At 40.1% G+C, this 12,405-nt stretch overlaps 1 protein-coding gene across 1 annotated transcript in view; it reads right to left on the bottom strand.

The window, feature by feature from the left end:
* rb (adaptor related protein complex 3 subunit ruby) overlaps window positions 1-12,405 on the bottom strand; it is an 819,028-nt gene that overhangs the window by 106,868 nt on the left and 699,755 nt on the right. The window lies entirely within an intron of this gene.

The raw sequence follows: 12,405 nt of genomic DNA, 5'->3' as shown, positions 1-12,405 counted from the left end.
GTGGACATAAAAAAAAAAGTTTTTTTTGAAAATTCACCATAAATCGAAATATTGTGCTAGAGACTTCTCGTTTGTTGCAAAATGAAGGTAAATGATTGAATATTACTAGAATGAAGGAGTTTTAGCTTACAATTGCATTTTTCGTCCATTTCGGTCGAGTCAAAGTTGGCGGAAGGTTGAAATTTTGGCAGTTATCGTGATTTATATGAAAATATTTCAAAACTGATAAAAGCTACAACCATGAGTTATTTTTTGTTGTATTCTACATGAAATTGCGCACATTTTCATATATAAAACTTTATGTAACGGCTAATATAAAATGGTGCAAAAATTACGACAAAGTGACTAAAGAATTTCTGAGATTTTCAGCAGAGTTAGCATGCGCGGACGTAAGGAAAAAGCTTTTTTCAAAAATTCACCATAAATCGAAATATTGTGCTAGCTACTTCTCGTTTGTTGCAAAATGAAGGTAAATAACTGAATATTACTAGAATGTAAGAGTTTTAGCTTACAATTGCATTTTTCGACCATTTCGATTGAGTAAAATTGACAGAAGGTTGAAATTTTGGCACTTATTGTGATTTATATGAAAATATTTCAAAACTGTTAAAAGCTACAACCCTGAGTTATTTTTTGTTGTATTCTAAATGAAATTGTGCACATTTTCATATATAAAAATTTATGTAACGGCTAATAGAAAACAGTGCAAAAATTACGACAAAGTGACTAAAGAATTTCTGAGATTTTCAGCAGAGTTAGCAGATGCTTTCTTTTGGGGGAAGAAATAAATTCGCGCATGCGCAGCTGGGTCACGCTTGTAACAAAACAACAATGTGATCCATGAACTCAGCAGAGTTAGCGCGCGCGGATGTAAGAAAGTTTTTTCAAAAATTCACCATAAATCGAAATATTGTGCTAGAGACTCTCGTTTGTTGCAAAATGAAGGTAAATGATTGAATATTACTAGAATGTAAGAGTTTTAGCTTACAATTGCATTTTTCGACTTTCGGTCGAGTCAAAGTTGACCGAAGGTTGAAATTTTGGCACTTATTGTGATTTATATGAAAATATGTCAAAACTGATAAAACCTACAACTATGAGTTATTTTTTGTTGTACGAGGGTAAGTCAAAAAGTTCCAGGAAAAATTCAATATACTCTTTATTTAAGGAAATTCAAACATTTTTCTACATATCTACCATCTAACTCTATACACTTTTCAAGGCACTGTTTCCACCTCTGCAACCCTTCTTTGTAGAAATTTGGGGCCTTTCTATTAAACCATGTTGAAACTGCATGTTTAGCAGCATCCAAAGATTCAAACCGACTCCTCTTAAGTGTTCCTTGAGTTTTGGGAACAGGAAAAAAATCTGAAGGAGCAAGATCAGGACTATAAGGAGGATGTGGAAGAGTTTCCCACCTAAATTTCCGTAGGACTTCTCTTGCAACCCTTGATGAATGTGCTGGAGCATTATCATGATGGAACAAAATTCTGCGGTGCAACTTTCCTCGACGTTTTTAGCCAATGCAGTCTTCAGTTTTTGCAAAACACCTTTGTAGTAGTTCCCGGTGATTGTTTTTTGTCCTTCAAGGAAATCAATCAAAATCACTCCTTTGGAGTCCCAAAACACTGTTGCCATAACCTTCTGGGCAGATCTCGCCACTTTGAACTTCACTGGTGCAGCTGAACCTCTTGGTAACCATTGCTTTGATTGAATTTTACTTTCTGGGTCATATTGATGGATCCAAGTTTCATCTCCAGTAACAATCCGGTCAAAAACTCTGATTCATTTGATTCAATCTTCGTTAAAACTGCAAGAGAAAGTTCAGCTCTTTGATGCAGTTGGTCTTAAAGCAACGCTTTTGGGACCCAACGTGCTGAAAGTTTACTCAAACCAAGATTTTCATTTAAAATTGAAAATGCGGAACCACGGAGATCCCAGTTTCATTAGCTATCATATCAATAGTAATCCGACGATCTTCATCCACTAGATTCTGCACCAAAGCCACAATTCTTTCATTTTTTGCAGTCGATGGTCTTCCTCTCTTGGTTGTCTATGAGGTCCTCCCGACCATCCTTAAATCGCTTTATCCAATCATAAACAACTGATTTAGATGGAGAAGAATCTCCATAAACTTGTTGCAAAGCTTCAATAATTTTTCCTGGTTTCCAATCAAGCTTGGTCAGAACTTGATGTTAGCTCTCATCTCAAAATTTTTATTTTCCATGGGTTCAAGAAGTTACTTTTCTGAAGCAGATGTTAACACCACGGTAGCAAGAGGATGACTGAGGTAACAAGTCTATATGGATCACTACATCACAGATAATTGTTTACCAAGTATTTGGGTTGTTTCATTCCTGTGTAAATACATCATTCAACAATTTTTCCTGGAACTTTTTGACTTACCCTCGTATTCTACCTGAAATTGCGCAAATTTTCATATAAAAAACTTTATGTAATGGCTAATAGAAAACGGTGCAAAAATTACAACAAAGTGACTAAAGAATTTCTGAGATTTTCAGCAAAGTTAGCGAGGACATAAGGAAAAAGTTTTTTTTCATAAATTCACCATAAATCGAAATATTGTGCTAGAGACTTCTTGTTTGTTGCCAAATGAAGGTAAATGATTGAATATTACTAGAATGTAAGAGTTTTAGCTTACAATTGCATTTTTCGACCATTTCGGTCGAGTCAAAGTTGACCGAAGGTTGAAATTTTGGCACATCATGATTTACATGAAAATATGTCAAAATTTATAAAAGCTAGAACCATGAGTTATTTTTTGTTGTATTCTACATGAAATTACGCACATTTTCATATATAAAACTTTATGTAACGGCTAATAGAAAATGGAGCAAAAATTACGACAAAGTGACTAAAGAATTTCTGAAATTTTCAGCAGAGTTAGCTGATGGTTTCTTTTGGGATAAGAAAGAAATTTGCGCATGCGCAGCTGGGTCACGCTTGTAAACAAAACAACAGCGTGATCCGTGAACTCCTAGCATCCCTCCAGGCGCGATTTAAAATTTTTCGCAAACGAGGCCTATAGGTATTTTTCCACGAATATTTAAAAAACTTTTTGTAGTCGACATATTTTACGTCCACTCGGCACCTGACAGACAACTTTTGTCGACGTAAAATACGTCCAGTCGGCGTTAAAGGGTTAATATATGCTATCAAAATAAAGTTTTCTTCATTGCCTATAAAAAATAGTATATGCTATCAGTGCAAAGTTTTTTTATAACTTGTAAAAATTAATATATGCTATCAATATAAACTTTTCTTCATAACCTACAGAAAATAGTATATGCTCAATGCAAAGCTTTTTTCATAACAAAAGTTTATAAAGTTTTCTTCATAACCTATGAAAATATATGCTATCAATATACAGTTTTCTTCATAACCTATAAAAATATATGCTACCACTGTACAAGGCTTGCTGCTGTTATTCATCATGTTTTCCGTTCAGATATAGGAGGGACAAATAAACAAACATCCGTGAGGATAAAGTAAACAATGACCACGAGCTGAACAAGTCAGACAACTCACTGTGGTAAAATCAAGCTTGCTGGTCTTATATAATTACTATCATTATGAAAAAAAATAGTAATCGTGAAGTATATATAGGAAAACAAATCACTGAAAGAAAATCAAGCTTACATAGATCTGGGAGTTCTTGCATTGTTGACATCCTGGAGGAACCTGGCATTTCTCCAATGGAGACACTTCTCATTTGGTCTGGTCTCTCTTCTCGTAATCCATGTTGGGCACACATTCTTTGGTACCTTTCCCTTACAAGGGGAGTCCTCCTCTTTTTCCCTGCCATTAGAACTGAGAGAATGCACAGCGGGATCACGAAATGCAAACGTAAATGTGATCACAACGCAAAATGTACGTCGTTAGGACTAGAAACTCACTCACTCAATGCGATGGCTTATGGGTAAAGATGCTCTCTTAGGAAGTGTTGCCTACAATTATATAATTTTATATTTCTGAATATACACAGTAAAAATATGTCAAGAAATACAAACTATTATATGTAAACCAGTTGGCATGGTATGTCTGTGATATGACTATGATGAGTTCATAATATCGAGATGCATGGATAGGCTACATATTTACTCATCTGATTTTTTTTTTGAGACACCGAACCAGCTCTTATTGTAGGAAATGGGTATTTTTAGAGGAAACCAAAGTATATTTCTCACTTCCTACTATCCAGAATTAGAAAGTCATACAGACGTGTGACAATGTGTCGCTCATTGTCACTCAATGTCGTTCACAGGGCAGTATCAAGATATATAGATACATAACTACTCTGGTTTGATATTTGAGAGAACAAGCCAGTTCTTATCGTAGAAATTGAGTACTTTAGTAGGAAACTAAAGTATATTTCTCAGTTCCACCTAGAAAGTCATCCAGACATTGTGCAACAATTTTTCGGTCAATGCTGCTCACAGGGCGGTAAATGCGGTGAACAAATATGTAAAAAAAAAAATTACAAAAATTTTTTTGCAATAATACTTCAGGACATGTCTATTTAGACATTAACTAGTCCAAATCCGTCAGTAACTAAACATCGATAATTCCTCAAAATTCGGCAGTCGGCATGCCCCTTAATGAGAAAACAGAGCAAAATATCAATACAACATTATTTCACTTACAGAATCTATTTATACTGTATTGATCTAATCACTGTTAAATATTTAAAATCTGAATTTCATATGTATGCGACTTAAAACCTTCAGTAGCAAATCTCTGACAACAGAATCTCACTTCTCTCTCTCATATATCAGTACTGTACTATAAATATCCTTTAATGAAGTATCAATTACTACACCATAAACACAAAAATAAACAAATCCAGTAAGTTCACTACTAGATCGACGTAGGTAGTGATGCCATATTTTTTGCTTTGATTTTTTGTACTGTATTTCATTACAAGTTTAGCTGACCATGATTCTTGTTGTTGATGTTTCATCTCTAATCACAGCAAAAATATTAAAATTCGAATTTCATATGTAGGCAACATTCAACATTCTTACTCTCCTCCCAGCCATAGTTTAACAGTGCCTTTGGAGTCTCGTTACCAGCAAGCTATGTACTGTGCTTCGATGTATAAACACTTCAGTTCTCTCTCTCTCTCAGTATACACATCCTTTAATGAAAAAACAGTAAATATCAATAAAACGTTATTTCACTTACAGAATCCATTTTTACTGTGGTTAGACCTCTATGTAAAAACCATAGTTCTCTCTCTCTCTCTCTCTCAGTATACATATCCTTTAATGAGAAAACACAGCAAAACATCAGTAAAAACGTTATTTCACTTACAGAATCCATTTATACTGTGCTTAGACTTCTATGTAAAAACCACAGTTCTCTCTCTCTCTCTCCCTCTCTTTCTCTCTCAGTATACATATCCTTTAATGAGAAAACACAGCAAAACATCAGTAAAAACGTTATTTAACAGAATCCATTTATACTGTGCTCAGACTTTGATGTAAACACCTCTCTCTCTCTCAATATACATATCTTTTAATGAAAAATTACAGTAATTAGTGAACACAGTGTTGCTCCAGGAAAAAAAGCAAATTAGAGATAATTTTATTAGAGATACTAATTTTAAAGATACAGTCCATAGAAAAATTCGTGAATTGGTGAAAGTTCCCGCATAAAATTGAAAGATATGTTCAACAAAAATATGCGACAAAATGAAGCGTGAAAAAGTGAAGCACGTAAAAGTGGGATAGTACTGTGCACATGTGGCACTGACTTATAAACTTAACAGTATCCATAGGCATGCCTAACCAGAAAAAATGATTTCGTGCCCTTCTAAAGGACCCACATGACTGGCATACGGACTCACGTGAATCATACGGATGGCTCTCTTGATCAAAGAGGGAGGAAGGATGACGCAGGCTTGGAGATCACCTGACCTCTTCGTATCTACAAAACAAGACTTTTCCTTCAATGAAGAGCACATTTTTCACGTGCAAGAAATCCGGGAACTCGCTACTCGCACCTCTCACACAAGCCTTGACTTGCTCAATCCAGGCTTCAGACTTCTGTCCATCAATCAGCTCTGCCACACTCCATCCTCACAAATTAATCCTGCTCCCACGCACAGGGCACTCATCCTGGACCCTCCTCAACAGGGACCCCACTCTCACTCAAACAGGTGATTCCCTTCACACTCTCTCTTGCTCCTGAGCGGCTAAGATGTTCCCATTTTCTGTGCTGCTCGCTCACAGGTGAGTGGTTACTATCAGTGCCAGTAGCGATATTAGATTGCTTATGTCGTTCTTCCTTGCACTTTGAGGCTTAAGTTCTTACAGTCCCTATGACATTCCTGGAGAGATCATCTGCTACCCTATTTGTTTTTAAGGGAATATGTTCAATTTTTACAACATCAAATTCTAAAAGTCACTCGATCCATCGAGCCTGTCTAGTAGTTAAATCCCCTCTCTTAGAAAAATCTTTCAATGGGCAGTGTTCAGTATAGATTTCAATTTGATGTCCTAGCAGAAGATAGCGATGTCTCTCCAGCATCCATAGAATTGCCAAAGTCTCTCTATCAAAGGCACTGTATCTCGTCTCTGCTACCTTTAGCACTCGTGATGCAAAACAAACCAGTTTCTCATTCCCTTCATCATCAACCTGAGAAATTACTACCCTGAACGCAATCTGACTTGCATTAGTTGTTACTATAAATGGCCGATCGAACTTTGGATAAGCCAAGAGTTTGTCACTCATGAGTGCATCCTTTAGTTTCTGAAAAGCAACTTCCTCTCTCTCTCTCCCCACTGGAAATTAGGTTGCTCACTTAATGAATCTAGCAGTCATGCAACTTGTCCAAAGCCTTTTATAAATTTACAGCAATAACCTGCGAGCCCGAGAAGGCTGGCTACGCCCTTTTCATATTTAGGACATGGAAATTCTTTAATTGCTACTACTTTATCGGTACAGTACAAGGCTTATGGTCTTCAGATATTATTTGCCCCCAAAAATCCTATTTCAGCCTGAAAGAATTTACATTTTTCTAAATTAATTTTGATTCCATGTCGCCCTGAGGCTCCTAATACCTGAAGAATATTTATTGGCTGTATGATCTTCAACCGTGGCTCCTATAACAACTATGTCGTCCAAATACACGAAAACTGCATGGCCTAAAATAGAAGCTAAAACTGACATCATTACATGAGAGAATCAGGCAGGAGCATTATTTGATCCAAAAGGGAGAAAATTATACTCAAATAGCTGATTAGTTGCTATAAAGGCCATTTTTTCTTTACTATTTTCATCTAAAGGAATCTGATGATATCCCGACTTTAAATCCAGTGTCGAAAAAACTTACTCTCTCTTACTTTGATCAGCAGCTCTTCAACTGAGGGCAATAGGCAGGCATTATTTTTCGTGACATTTAACCTTCTATACTTCTACAGTCTACACATAACCTAAAGAGAACCATCCTTCTTACGAACCATTATGATTAGAGAGGCCCAGGGGATTTGCTTTCTCAAATAGTTTATTAACTTCACTCTCTATTGCCTGTTCATGACAGGTGGGAGTTTTATAGGGTTTGTAATGAATGGGGGGTGATCACCTGTCTCTATGTTAAAAAGAAATTTATTTATTCTGCCTGGGGGTTCATCTCCAACTGTGATTACATCTGCATATACTTTCTTACAGTATCTCCCACTATTCTACAGTAATTACGAGGTGTAGCTCCAACTCTTAATAGTAGCTCCAACAGCTGTTTGATGGGGCTTTCTCAGCCTTGTTCCACTGTGACCTTGACTATGGAGTGTTTTGTCAGCTGTTACAAGGTTACACAACTCAAGGTTGCAAAGGGACTCACTACTTAATCTTATCCTCTGTCCACTTACATTAACAAAAGGCACATCTGCCTTCCCGTCAACGATTTCCATAACCCCTGGAACCGCGTAGTCCTCCCACTTCGTGTTGTTTAATGAAGAACAGTGCCCTGTCTTTTATCTTTCATGCTGGCACCACGGAGAGGGAGTAGAGGTGGCCACTACTCCCGCATCTCCCTTCACAGCCAAGGCGACCTTGATACAAGGCTGTGGTTCACCCACCACTGGGATACTCTGCTCCTCCCTTGGCCCCACCTTCCTTAACACCTCTATCCTCTCTCCATCGGACCCATGGAGAGTTATTTGCTTCCCTCACACAAAGTCTATCCCTAGAATAACATGAATCCTTCTCATGTTCAAGGTTGGCACTACATAAAATGTATGGGTTACAGTTCATCCACCGAGGGTAAACTGCTGACTGAAAGTGCGTTGGGTCATCATCTGGTGGCCACCAGGAGTATTCAGCACTAGGCAACCTTTCAATGCTTGGGTGGCGCCCGTTACGGTTCTTCAATCAACAAAACGCTAGCCCCCAAGTCTAGCAAGGCTTGATGTACACATGTTCCTATTGCTATTTCAAGAATGGGAACTCTGTTCCTGCTTTCCCGAGTGGGAGGGGGGTTGGGGGGCGTCTGCTCTACCTCTCCAACCTGCATATGTACATCCGGGAAAGGAGGTGCTGGCTGATTCGCTGGCACTTCTGTCACTTGCCCTTGTTGGGTGGAGGCATGGGCCGAGGCTCCCCTGGCCCCTCTCCTGCGTCATCTCCCCCTTCATAGCAAGGGAGGGGGCCGTTGGTTTGTGGGCAGATTCCATTTTTTGTGCGAGCATTTACCAGATGGTTAGTTGCTTGGCAACAGAAACACTACCTCTATTCATTGGAGGGACACTAGGCATGGCGATGCCCCCTTCCCCCACATCGCCAACTGACTTCTGTAGCTAAGTTCCCTCCTTTCCTTTCTCTACTTCTTCAAAGTCCTTTGTTGCAGGATCCAGCTCCTTGGGTGTTGTTGGGTGGGGTTGTTTGTAGGCTGGTCTGTCCCTAGATATCCAGATGACGTATTCTACAACTGACTCTCCTGCCTACAATTCCAAGCTATAAAATATAGCCCACAATTCCCTTTTCTCATCCTTATGGAGAGCAAAGTGTTGAATGAGGCCCTGCTTGAATAACTCCCAATTTGTCCATTCATACTCCCACCCGAATAACAAAGTAGCCACAACTCCAGTCATCTTCTAGGTGGTCTCAGTAATTTGCTGTGTGTCAGACCATCTGTGAGTAGAGATTTCAACACTCTTTAGGAAGGCTTCAACTGACAGAAATTCCTCCTTCAGACGTGAATTATCAAACTCTGGTATGGGCCTTAGTAAAATTGGGAGTCCTTTTACCACTTCAACCGATTCTTTTACAACTGTTACTGAAGGTGGCATTGCGCTTCCCTAAGATGTAGAACCGGTCATTTCACTTCCACTGTTTTTACCACTGCACACTCATTTTAATTCTGTTAGCTCTTGTATCAAAACACTCACATTTGGTAGTCCGCCCGTTTCAAGATTTCCTGCATCACGTAACAGACTTACAAGAAGCAGGGGACTCGTTTTCATGTTTTTGTCATCAGCCACTTGGTTTGCAATTATGTCTGCAATTACTATTTGCATTGTTGCAACACTTTCATCTCCACTTTGCATTGGCTATCAATAATGAGCACAGACTTATTTACCCCACACCTGATACCAATTAATGACACCCTTTCTGGGTCTGTTATCATTAGGTTCGACAATGAACGAAAGGTGCATTAAATGAGAAGTAAGGAAAAAGTTTAACAAAATATATTCTTTTAAGCTATACAAGGGCCACCACCCCCTTAATCAGGATAGTTAATGAGTAAATGGCAAAGCGGGCGGCAGACACTCAAATGGCATACCCATTTGGCACAGTCACCTTGACACGTCTGTACGGGGTAAAAACTGGTTCTTGACTGACTGCCTTGGGCGAACTCTGTTCAAGTATTCCTTGGTGTGGCATTCCCCCAACATTGAAAGAGTTTGGCTGCCTTTGTCCTGTAGGCCTAAGGAACCAATCATGGCACTCAATGACGAATGTCAACCCAACGGTTTTGGGGGAAAAGAAGGGGGGGAGGATTAAGTACCTCCACTTTTTGGTGGTTAAATCTTAGAAGTGCACACACAAAGAATCACTGTTTTAACTGCTCGCAGGATTTTCCAATATCTTTGGGAAAGACTTTGTTCAGAACTGTTGTAATCAGCTTTACACACACACACACACACACACACACATATACAGGCGGTCCCGGCTTACGACGGTTCCGCTTACGACGTTCGAGTTTTTACTGACGGTTTTTCAGATATATTCATTAAAAATCCAGGCCGGCTTACGACGTTTGTTTCGAGTTTACGACGCAGCCCATTTACGACGCAGCCTGTTTACGACGCCTTTCAATTACGTATATTTATAAAAAAATCCGTTTCTGGTTTAACAGTAATCATCAAAAATCAGTTTCTGGTTACAATTATTAAAATACATTGCAAGGTTATGACGTTTTTTTTGGCGCTTTTTACGCCGCTTTGTAAGCAGAACTAGTTTCGTGAGCGTAGCTGCGCTCTGTATGTAACTGCATTGGTACTGTAGTTGACCGGACAACGACCTTCCTGGGTCGATCACGCAGGCGCGCGTAAATAATACCAAACAACCCTTTCCTCACTCACGTGTTTGCCTCCGCAGAGTTAGGCACGTTGCCTCATTATTGCTTTTCTTTAGCTGCAGTTTTTTCGTGAATTGTGCCTTCACTATGGCTCCAAAATGGCAGAATTTATCATCTGATGCTAGTGCATCCAAGAAGCCGAGGAAGAGCATCACCATGGAAGTCAAATGCACGACGTAATTAAGCGTTAGGAGAAGGGTGAAAGTAACACCGAGATAGGCCGTGCCTTGGGCCTTAGCAGAACGACGGTTGTTACCATAGTGAAGGACAAGCAGCGTATCCTGAAACATGTGCAAGACGCTGCACCAATGAAGGCAACGGTGATTAACGTGAAGCAACGTAGCCAGAACGTAGTGGAGATGGAGAAGTTATTGTTGATCTGGCTGGAAGACCAGAACCAACGGCATGTTCCAGTGAGCCTGAGTGTGATTCAAGAGAAGGCTAGGGAGCTGCATGCGGCAGTGGTGAAGAAAAATGGGGAAGGCAGTGCTAGTGAAGAATTTTCCGCCAGTAGGGGTTGGTTTAACCGCTTCAAGGCTCGTGCAAATTTGCACAATGTGAAGTTGCAAGGTGAAGCTGCTAGCGCTGATGACGTAGCAGCAGAAAGTTTCCCCTAGTGGTTTGGCTGAGATAATTAGGGAAGGTGGTTACACTGCTGACCAGGTATTTAATGTAGATGAGACAGGGTTATTTTGGAAAAGAATGCCAAATCGTACATACATTTCCAAGGAGGAGAGGTCAGCACCAGGCCATAAAGCTGGTAAGGAGAGGCTGACTTTACTCTTTGGGGAAATGCTAGTGGCGATTTGAAGCTTAAGCCCTTGCTAGTGTACTTGGCAGAAAATCCCAGGGCTTTTAAGGGCATTTTCAAGAGTCAACTCCCGTCATTTGGAAGTCCAACAAGAAAGCTTGGGTTACCTTGATGGTCTTCGAGGACTGGTTCAATGACCACTTTGTGCCCGCAGTGGAAAGGTATTGTGCCTTGAAGGGTCTGCCTTTTAAGGTCCTGCTTGTCTTAGACAATGACCCTGGTCACCCGGCTAATCTTAGTAATATGAACCCTAATGTGAAGGTGGTGTATCTACCACCAAATACTACATCCCTCATACAGCCGATGGACTAGGGAGTCATTGCTAACTTCAAGGCATACTACCTGAGGAGGACAATACGCGCTGCTTTACGGGCCGTTGAAGGTAACAAGGAGTTGACTCTGAAAGATTTTTGGAAGGGCTACAACATTGCAGATGCTGTGACGAACATCGCACGTGCTTGGGACGGCAGTAAAGGTGTCGACTCTGAATGGTGCGTGGAAGAAACTGTGTCCGTAGTTTGTGAATAGTTTTAAGGGGTTTGAGCAGGCAGAAGATGTTGAGGCTGTGACAAGGAAAATTGTTGGGCTAAGCAAGAGGCTGAAACTGGACTTGGAAGCTGAGGATGTCACCGAGCTGCTGGCATCCCACGGAGAGGAATTGTCATCGGAGGACCTCATTGAGCTGGAGAAGCAGATGATCGAGGAGGAGGAAGAGGCACCACAACCAAAGGTCAAGGAATTAACAATCAAGGGCTTGACAGAGGGTTTTGCTCACCTGGAGAAATGTTTGGCAGCATTTGAGGGTGAGGACCCTAACATTGCCAGGTTTGAGAGGATTCGCAGAGGAATGCTGGATCTTACTACGTGCTACAGGGAGGCGCTGAAGGAGAAGCAGCTGAAGAAGAAAGTGCAGTCCAGGCTAGACTCTTTCTTCGTGAAGAAGTCTTCAGCACCACCTGCCACTCCTAGTCTAGGTAAGGATTTCTCAACTTTA

This window comes from Macrobrachium rosenbergii, chromosome 58 (assembly GCF_040412425.1).
Source record: "Macrobrachium rosenbergii isolate ZJJX-2024 chromosome 58, ASM4041242v1, whole genome shotgun sequence".
Classification (NCBI taxonomy): domain Eukaryota; kingdom Metazoa; phylum Arthropoda; class Malacostraca; order Decapoda; family Palaemonidae; genus Macrobrachium; species Macrobrachium rosenbergii.
Note: the sequence above shows the minus strand (reverse complement) of the source record. Positions and strands in the feature narration are given on the sequence as shown.